The following is an 11,292-nucleotide window of genomic DNA, read 5'->3' on the forward strand; positions in this document are numbered from 1 at the left end:
CTTGAAAAATTTACATCAAAGCCAAAGTCCACAATAAACAAATGTATCACTGTATCTCAAAAAAAGACCTAAACACACAGTCAACAAATCAATTAACACTACTGTCTGTGTAAAAACTAAGCATACTGTCATATTCTAGCAATTGAGTCTGAGCCCTTTTTGTTTCAAATACTACTACTAATATGTCAAACATAAATTATAACACCACTCCCCCTCCCCGAGAGGCACAACAGCATTTCCACAAGTCTTTGCCACCGACCTTATTTTCGTACAGCGAAACATTTTCCTTGGCGCGGTGCTTTGTAAATATTTGCTGTCTAAAACAAGAACATGCCTCTTGAGTTGCAGCGCATGTTACAGTATCCTTAGGGAAGGGCCATTCAGATCCTGCAAACACACCGAATATCACAGACAGTACCTGTTTCCGTGGCGAGATTTAATCGATCGTGTCATCCGTGCAGTTTACATTCACTCGAAATAGAAAATATTTAAAACCCCCAGAAGCAGCCTTCTGCAGTTGTTAGACGTTCTAAGTTTTAGATCACAGCAGTGCAGCAGCAAAGACAGACGCTTGCAGATCTGGATCAGTTTAGTGCTCGATACTTTAAGTATTTCAAGAATAATATTTAAGGTCATGTATAAACATTTTTAGGGTTACTGCAAATGGATGCTTTTCTGTCAGAAGTATTAAACTTTAGGACAGAGTCCAGCACCACCGAGTGCCGCTGAGCCACAGTAAATTGCACGCAGTTTGATGGGGATATAATTTGCACATCGTGATTGAATCTAAAACATGGAACGAAAAGTAAAGCATAAATGTCAAGCCCCACTCACATGGCAGGAAACATAACTTCTTGGGTGGCACGGCATGTGATAAACAACCTTGATGGCGAAAATCTGAACTGTGATGATGTTGTAGTGTCAGATATCTCGCATGAATTCTGTCCGGGCTGCACAGATTTCAACTTTGCAGATGCCCCCCCGATACAGCAGCAGTCGGCCCATCTCGCTGTCAGGTCAGAGGTTCACACACCTTATGAAAAACCACTGTGCACTTTTCCAGCACTGAAACTGCTGGTCTTCAAATCTGAAGATTTAACTCCCTCTAGATCAAATCCAGAAGACATCCAAATGAAAGGTTCTGATTTTGTTGGTATAAGAATTGTTTTTGGAACTTTGCGCAGTTCAGCAGAGCTCACTTGAAAAGCTATTCATCTGATTTAAGTCGGCTTGATTGGAAGAATTTTTCTCTGGAAATTATGTTGACGAGAGAAGAGCCAAACACGGCAAAACCCATCCATGCTGGTATTTAGAGCTTATATAAAAACACTGTTTTATATGTGTATTTATATATTTTGCACATCCAGGCCTATGTATAAATGTATAAATGCAGTAAAAGGAAATACTTAACTGTACCTCGTCGCTTGGGGGTGTGCTAACAGTTTGAAGCTTTACTCTGTAACATTTGTACATCTTGCTGTCAAAAAAAAAAAAAAGAGAGATTTTATGTGCAGGTAATAATGTTAAAGGCTGAAATATAATGTGGAATATAATATTTCATTCATTACTGGTTCTCCACTGGTGGCCGTACACTAAGCTTGCTATACTTGTGTGCGGCACTGAAGAGCTTGGCCATACTCTGAGCTCTGGCCAAGGTCTGCCCTGAGGACTGTGGTTGATGGCCCACCCTGCCAGACACTTTCCCTCTTCTACCACTCAGGACCACACACCTTCAAATGGACTCGCTTTGTTATCACAAGCTCTCGCAGACACATAATAGAGGTATCGTGTGTTGGAGCGCGCTTAAAAAACGACACATGCTATTAACGCAGCATGTGTGTAATGCTGTGCTGCTGTTTCCTCGCTCTGTCACAGCAGATGACCTTCGCAGATGACTGTTTTCAAAGAAAATTATTTCTGAAAAATATTGGGGGATAATGATACCTAAGATGGGTTAAAATGAACTCAGGCTGAGGCTGTCTGCATTCGTCTTGTCGCGAAAGCTAAAAATGACGTGACATAATTAGCCCGGAGCGAGACATTACACACACGGACGGATTACAGTATTAGAAAAGGAAGGGCTTATTAATAGCCCCGTTGGCTCGTGTTGTGTACTCTCTCTGGCGAGGCATCAGAACGGCCCGGTCGGGCAAACAGGCAGGTACAGTGATTCACTTTAACAGGCGACATCTGTAAAACGCCAAGGTAGTTTACACTGCGGCCGGGCCCGAATTAACGTGCTTTCGTTGGAAACAAACACCACTTGCAATCAGCTTCTGTTGGCCACCGCGCCACTGGTGTGAACGTAAATATCCCCTTACGCTGCTGCTGAGGCAGAACGGTGACCTGAAGCAACAGAATACAGCGAGCGCCACGCAGAAGTTCGCTTCAACGGGATCCAAAACTCATGGAAGTGAAAAACTTAATCTATTGCGCCGTTTCGCCAAGAGGATGTTGATGTTCTTTGTGAATTGTTTGGTGAAGTACGGTATGGTATAATCTTAATGAAAAGTAGATATTTTTCTTTTGGAGTCCAGCAGCGGTATCTACATCTTCCAGTGACTTAAGGACCTTTCTTGTGGTGTCTGGACAGCTGTTTTTGGAGTCACAGCTATGAGGGAAAATAAAGTCGGCCTTTAAGTAATAAGGGGAAATGTTTAATATCGAATGGCGCGCGCACAACCTAAACACACATTAAAAATAGCTCTTGGAGTTGTGATTACATAAAATTGCAGAAAGGAGAAAGTCAGATCACTGGTGGAGGCTGCGATGAGGAGGCTGTGGCTGACCACCGAGAGACTGAGCCATTTCTTCTTTTTTTCCCCTTCTTCCATTCCTCATTTTAATCAAGGGCCAGTCCAGGATAAACAGTGCCTACCTACACTGCAGTTCAAACAGCGAGGCCCGCTGAGACCCAAGCGATGATTTCTAAATGTTCACTGACAAGTTGGTTTAATTTGTGTGCTAAGTAGATGGAGTTTGACTTATATATATCTTCCTTACTCTGGCGTGCATAGCAGTCTCCCGCTATTTCTCCACCTCTGTGAAACTTCATGGTGCTTTTTGTATGAAAAGCATACTGGTCCTCCACAAATCCTGCTGTCTGGTTTATATATGCCATGCTGTGTTAAAGGTGAGGACAGGTCCCGCCGCTGAGGCCTGAAGTGAAACTTACAGCAGCTTCTTCAGACCAAAGACCATGACTGAGGACCTTGGTGATGTTCCTGCTTCTACTCTATTCAGATTTTCTCTACAGTCCGTGTCCACTGAGACCGGTACAGTATAGTTGCGGCCGCCTGAAACCCTGTCATTGTGTGGTCAGTTGTCAACAGCTGAGAGATTTTACTATTGCTGCTAAGGCCAAGGTTGACAGAGTTCAAGTGGCTGAACTGCTAAGTCAGCATTATAATTACAATGCACCGATGATACAACTGTACGGCAACAAGGCCCGGGAGTCACATGACGCCCCCGGTCACATGATGTCGTCACTCCAGGCAAATGTCAATAACAGAAATGACTGTGTGTCATTCATCTCGTGCGCTAGGAAGAATAAATTAACTCTGCGCTGGCCATGACTCAAATCTGGGGGTGACAACAGCCAATCCCAACCTGAATGAGCTTTCAGATGAGCTGCCGATTATGACTCTCACAAACTCAGTTTACTTGTTGAGGAGAACAAAGTGTGCCTGATAAAGGCAGACAGTGCTCTAGAGAAACAAGCTATTATGAGGAGGAGTTCGGTACTGTGTCACTGACAATGCAGCAAACAAAAGGCTCTGTTGTCTTCTCCAGCCGGTGGGTTATTTTTTTTCTTTTTTATTTTTGTGGGGCTTTTGTGATGGATAATTGCCCTCCTCACATGATTTCATAACGCTGTGACTCGTCTTTCAGTCCCAGTGTAAGACAATAACAAGATAAAAAAAAAAAAAACGGGGGGAGGCGTAGGGAGGTCTAAATCTGAATTTTTGACATTGTTAGAAGTGGCCGCTTTTCTTCCTTGTGGTGTATAATTTTAGAAAGATGTATGAGCAGGACGCTGACTTGAACCAGTCATAATACAGCCTGAAGCACAGGCACACAGGCCAGCTCCCAGAGTTCACTGGCGGCATTGTCTTAGCATAATCACACAACTGTACCATAGTTTACGGCCTTACATCTTATTTATATCAGAATATCAAATTCAAATCATATGGGGGTACTCCAAAGCCACGCTGACCTAGATTTATAACGGCAAAAAGAACGCTGTCATGGTGTTTAGGATTGTACACATTTTCCTATTTTATTAACAATAAAACAGTAGAACAATGAGCACTGTTTCGGTTTTTAAAAGGTGATAGTTATCACCTGCATCTCTTGTAAGATTAATGTTTCCGTCTTGCTGACAGTATTATGCTAAGTCTGCCGAAACCCAGTACAAATGAGTGTCTGTGTTTCTACCCCAAGGACTGGGCTGAACTGTAAACATTGTTCTCCATACAAAGCCGACTGTACGTGCACAGCGGTAACCCCCAGGGCATTGTCTATTAGATGTTTGGTAGGTATGCAATCCTTCTTCTGAGTCAGCAGAGATCAATCCAGGACAAGCCAACTGAGGAATGTATTTACTCCTCGTGGAGAAAACACTTCACTTCAAACAGAAAGCACCTATCATGTTATGATTATAATACATGTAGGAATTTCACTTATTTAAGAGCGTAGTGGAATACACAGGAATGCATATATTACAGTATAGACAGCACGAAACACGTTCCAATATGCTTTGTTGTAACTGAAAGCAGGTTTCAAGCGAGAGCAAGAAAGTTAGAAAGAGTCCATGCAACAAAGTGTGCGACAAGAAATTTTTATATTATATGTAAACAAATAAGATTTGCAAGTTAAATTATGTAGCAGTGTACCAAGAGTAAATACAGTTAAAAAAGTTACCACTAGGATTTATTTTCTTGTCTTGTTTTTCATGTTTCAAACAAATTTGCTACTCACCTCAGTACCTACCATTAACACTACCTTATAAGGTCATTAGTAATTCAGTGGCATCAGTCTAAAAATATACTGATATGGCTGTCCAAATCTATGATTAAAAACCCAAAGTAAACATCTGCACGTGTTCAAACACAAACACACAAAGCGTGACATGCAGTGCATGTTTTTGCTGTTGAAAGTTGGTGCCATCTGTGAATGGAGCCTTGTGGTAGCAACATATTTGCATGCAGCATGAAAAATCATTCATGAGATCTAAACTGGCAAAAAGAGCCTAATGCAGTTTCATTTTCCTCGTACGTTTCTGCCTGCTGTAAGAGCGCCGTCTTTATTTCCAAACGATGCACAAAGCTACAAACCCTTTTTATCCCCGCAGCCCTAAACTGATCCAAACATTTGAAGGGTACAGCCACAGTTAAATGAGGTTTCTAATATGTGTGCTTTGAACTCGACACTCACATAATGTTGCCTCTACAGCCCTATTTTGCAGTTGGTGGTTTTGGGATGTGTAGCTGTGAATTACAATGACTCCCTTTTCTTACTCTCAAAACATTCCTGCAGCCTGCGAGATGAAATGCTGGAATCCGAGGCATGATGCTAATTTGAAGACAGAATAAATCTATAAATCTGACTTAGTCTCTTGCCTGGGGATATACCGCCATGATAATTACAGGTTGACTTTACAGACATGCAGACATCTCTCATCTGTGTTGCTAATAGTATAACCAGCAGGCTGCTACGTGCTCACTCAATGTCTAGCAGTAGGGGTGAGCGGAGGTAAGCTGTAACAATGATATCATTATAAGTAGAAATTGGTCGGCTCAAATTGCATGTTGTGATGGCAAAGATTTACGGCAGTTTAAAGAGAATTATCTGTTTGTGTGTCGTTAATGAATAATTCTGGAATAACCAATTAAAAAGAAACACATTCACCAAATCCAGATGTTACGTTTATGGTCGGGCATTAACTGGCAGCCAGAATTAAAACATACTGGTGAATATGCCGCAGTGCTTCGATAGTCCCTGGCAAACAAACACATGTCCCCTTCAACTGGTAGTGTGGCTATCTGAGGAAGATCTGACACAAAGCATAACAGATGATATGGGAGGACATTGCTGCATCTGGTTGCAGTTAAATCCTTGTTTTGCTGTGTCCTTCAGACTTGGTGCCATAGGCCCAACAGCTCAAGCGAGTAGAGTTCATATGAACACAAAACCAACATGTGGTGCCTGGAAGACTCCCCACAAAGGTCAGCTCCAGGACTCACCGGCCCAGGAGACAATGGATCAGGACAGGGTGGATTGGATTTGTAGTGCAGGCCGTGGAAGAAAAAACACTATAAAGGCTTAAGGCATTAAAGGAGGCCATTGGCCACTTGGGGAGGTTTACTGAGCTAGAATTTTAGAGACAAGGCAAAAAGTAGACTCAGATTTAATCTACCCTTCTAAAAAACATAAAAATGAAAAAAAGTATGCTTTTCCTGTTTCTCTTTTTATTTTTCTGTGAAGATGAGGGTTTTCTCAGCTGACTGGGTGGGCTGGATGAGCTCCACATTGGTGACCAATCAGGACAGGTAAGTCTTTCGTCAAACCCATCAGACTCTCTGATTCTCTAATACGTGACAAATTTCTATGTGCAGCGCTAACATGCTCTGACAACAGTTCCACCCAGGGTCGGTCAGCCTTTCTGCCTCTCCCCCTGTATTTGTAGGAGTTCATCAGAGGCACTTATATTGTTTTTGCATGGTCAGACTTTTCCGGGTATTTTTGCGGCCTCTTGTTTGCACACCTGGCGGAATTGTGAAAGTTTGTCTTGGGTCATGTGTGTTTACACACCCCAGGCCCCAGAGGTGACCCCATCACGCCACCGTCAGGGAGGCCAGCACTTGCGTGTGGCGATTTCCAAAGTGGCCAGGCTTGGAGAAGTGCCACACTGCCTGTGCTGCCTTTCAGCAAACTGGCCCCGCTCTGGCTGCGCCGGGAATGGGAAGGGGGCGTGAGGGGGGTTACTTGTTGGCAGGGCTCTGCAATGTTTTCAGAAGCACAGACTTCTGGCAGCATCGCTCAATATGATGGAGAAAAATGCCTGCTGCTAATGAAAGCCAGCAGTGTCTCTCCAATTGGACCTCAACCCAAAAGGCATTATGTAACTGAGATACCGTAAACATTTCAAAATTATCTCTCAACAAATTATCAGTGTTTATTTTTTCCACATTATATGTGATGTATTTGAAATAGTTTGTAATTGAAGGAAAAGCTCTGAATGTAGGCAACGTTTCTTTGGAGACCAAGGACATTTAGTCTGCAATTATTTTTCTTTTTCATTAGCAAACAGCGCTTCGGCCAGCAGATTTCAAGAAGGCAAACACCAGGAATATTTTCTAGATGTTATTTGTAAGGATCTAATTTGTATCAATAAGCAGTCAAAATACAAAGACCGACTTCATGGCTTTAGGTCAGTGCTGGCTGTTTTGTTCAGGAGGTAATTAGAGTTCTGCCACTCTAATAAAATCAATATCCTGCCTTATCGGAGACACAGCACCTGCAATAATCAGCGACTTGTGAATGCTTCTCTTTCACTCATGTTTTGACAGTGGTGTTTTTGGCCCGAGCCCAGAGCTACACCTACAGTATATATTGGTCAAATATTTATCTTGTTCCAAAATACGTGGCTATATTGAGATGGGATAAGGGTTAGATGATTTAATGGGCACACCATAGGACTTTCTTGGGTGCCAAAGTTTTGCACTTTTGGTGGTCTATTCAGACACTCCAAGGGTCGTTTAGGAGACCACGAGATGCCATGATTCAAGACCCACTGAGGGGACATGAAAGTGTGCAAAAGATGGAAAGGTCTGCAGAGCAATTACTGCTCATCAAGGCAAATTTCAAAGGGTGACTAAACTGTTGAATGTCTTGCATATGAGAGATTTACAGTTTTTCCCCTTGCTGTCTTCCCTAAAGAGTCGGGGTGGGGAAGAAACATTTTTATGTCTGCACAGACATCTTTGCCTCACAATTAACTATAAGCTTTTCTTTACTGGAGGAGATCTTTTAAGATTGTGAAGTTCACCAAAACCTACATTTGAAGAGACATTCCAGCCTATCCAATGTACATATTTGCTGTAATGTTTACCGACTCCTGCTCCAGTGAAGTATTACCATTTGATCCCACTGAAATAACAGAAATGAGACATTAAAGACAAAATCCACCTCAGTCTTTATTTGGAATTCTAAAGCTTCCTCTCTTTGACTTTTATGCTGCGGACCAGCATAGAAAATGTGATTTTCCAGCATATTAAATGAACCAACTTGCACTCAAAATAGATTGAAGGAACACTTCATCCTTAAAGCTGTTTCCTCTGGAAGACTCCTTGCTCTATTTGAGAACTGAAGAAGTTTCTAACTCACACATCACACTTCATATATCACAGTTACTGTCAACTGTCATAACCTTAAAAATAATATTTGTCTTGTTGTATTTTTCTCCATGTCATGAAATTTGATGAAATGATCTAAAGTGTCTTTTTGTGTTGTCTCTTGGATAACCAACCACAGGAATAGACATTTCCACGAGGCACGACTAAAGTTACAGCATGAGGAGAATGAATTAATATATTTGAGTTCTGCTTTTTCACTCTAAAATGTAGTACTCTTAACTACCACGTCAGGCTTGGTTTAAAAAGCATTAAAAGTAGTTTTTATTTACAGTTGTTGATACGAGACAATCTGTAGAGGCCAAATAACTGCACTTCTAAAAAGGGTTTTAACACGTTCACACACTGGCTTTATCTCTACACTTTCTTTTTTTTGATAGATATTAACACTATGTACACAGTGTGTGTGTGTGTGTGTGTGTATTTTGAGTCTTTCATTCACAAATTTAATGTTAACAGTGCTTGCAGTAGGATTGTGTTGAGGAAGACAAATTGGCCCATGAATATTTTTTTAGTGTAATTTCTCCATTAAGACGAACATTATGCAAAAGTATTAAAACAAGTATTAATACTTGTGTTCAGTGCTAGAAAATAGTCCCTGTCCACTTAATTAGGTTTACCTGTTCATTTTTAATATACTAAATTAAACCTAATAATTTAAGCACACACAACAATTAACCCACAAATCCCCCCCCCCCCCCCCCCACTATACTGCATTGTTTGTAGCCTAAACAGGCATTTAACAGTTACATCAAGATGAAATTACCAATTCATTATTCTCAAATAGTCATTCATGTACAAATCAGCATCATATTAAATGGGCTGTACGATACCATATAGTCCAGGATAGCAGTGGTATAAAATCTATGTGATTCATCAAAAAGTGTCGTACCATCATATCAGTGTTATAGCAACGTGATGTTCGCTAACACAAAATAACACAAGACCAAACATGTCTGAGAACGAGAGCAATGCGTCAGCCTCCTTTTTAGTCCCCAAAAAGAGAGTTACTTTAATATTATGGAAGTGCTTTGATTTAGCTTTAGTAGTAGCTCACTGAAAAAGAGGGATGGAAAATTTCATTCATTCTGTTTGCTCTAATACATACTGGTGTCTGCAAGCTGCAAATAATGTTCATTGTTTTCTATTTTTATCTATATAACAAAAAAACCCAAATACTGGTCCTAATCCTATATTGGTTAGACTCTGCTACAAGAACAAAAAAGTGCTTTGTCTGGTAAAGTCAGGTTTCAGTTTAAAAGACACATCATCACTACCCCAGTTGTTGGTAATGCATTCCCTTTTTAAATTCTGCGACCATACTTCCACTCTTACCATTTCTGTGTGTGTAAAATGGAGAAAAGCACTGTGGGATTTTGATAATCCTCTGTGAACCTTCCTAAATGTTTCATAACATGCAGAAACTTGGGTGGCCATGAAAAATGACATTTGACATTCAGAACTGTTTGCATTCATAACATTTATTACATCAGAGTTCCCTAACGGTGGTTCTTATTTTAATGGCAGAATTATATGGAAGGCCGTGACGTTTATATTGAATCTGTTGCACCCAATTAGAGAGGAATGGTGGACACAAGGGTCTGCTCATTCACACGAGCCCACCGCCCCATTCACAAATATCCATTGCTCTAATACAACTGCAATGTCTTTGTGTTGTTTCAGGCGCCGTATCACTACCTTTCATTTATTTTGGGGAAAACTCAAAATGAATGATATATGTCATATGTTGTATTATTTAAGCATAAAACCTAATTCAGCAAGACATGATCTTGCACATTACTGCAAGGCTGCAGGGAGTTCAGGTTTCATAGTGTCAGGGCTCTAAAATTGACATTATCTTTTGGTGCGAGTACAAAAATGCCACGGGGGAGTCATCCGAGGCCAAGTGCGAACCGCTATTATAAAGTCTCGAAAGCAGCAGCAGCAGGTATCTTCTCTGACCGGCTCTTATAACCAGGGCCAGGTTTCCCTAAAGCATCTCTGTGCAACAGTAAGTTCATCTAGGTTTCACTGTAAGCTGATGTGCAAACATGATCTCAGTGTTGAGAAACTTAACAGGGCCCTTAAGTCACTGGAGCAATTACTTCAAACAAGAGTAATTTTTTTTAACACAGAAAATGTATAAACCATAAACTACAGCCTTCATCAGATAGCTCAGTGAAAAAAAAACAGGCCTCAAGGGAATAAGGATGTCCCACCCAGGCTCATTCTCAGCTGGAGGAGAGAAAGATGGACTACAGCAGATGCTCATTGTGTGTCACATAACTGCATGAATGTGCCTGTATGATATACAAGTGACTCATCTCTTTCTAACAAACGCCTTCATTTTAATTTCAATTTACTGTCATGACAGCTGCAAGATAAAATATCACCAGTGGAGATACAGAGCCGAGTCAGAAAGCACGATGACTACCCACCTATTGAAGGCATGACTGAATATCAGGGCTGCTGCCAAGGGAGGGAGATCCCCTGCTAAACAATATGATATCACTTAATCCTGCTCCTATTCCCTGAGCAGTCAAGCTCACATAGGCTTTCCACTCAGTAGTGATGACTGGGCTCTCTGCTGATGAAAGCGAGCAGAGCCCCATTAAGCCTTAGGACTCATCGGTTCATCTGAGTAATTTGGAACAGGCACAGAATTAGGGGAGTGAGTGAGGGAGACATACGATAGAGAGAGACAAACAACTGACTAACATATGTAGGATTTCTTCACTTTTGGTGGCATGTATGTTAAAGTTGAACTGTGAAGGAAACAATGTGCAGTACACAGAGGGGCATTTGGTTTGATCTTTGGACATACATACATACAAGTCACTGTTGGAAACTGTGTTTTGTGAAAAGAGCCAAGACCAAG

Source organism: Pelmatolapia mariae, linkage group LG15 (genome assembly GCF_036321145.2).
Source record: "Pelmatolapia mariae isolate MD_Pm_ZW linkage group LG15, Pm_UMD_F_2, whole genome shotgun sequence".
Classification (NCBI taxonomy): Eukaryota; Metazoa; Chordata; class Actinopteri; order Cichliformes; family Cichlidae; genus Pelmatolapia; species Pelmatolapia mariae.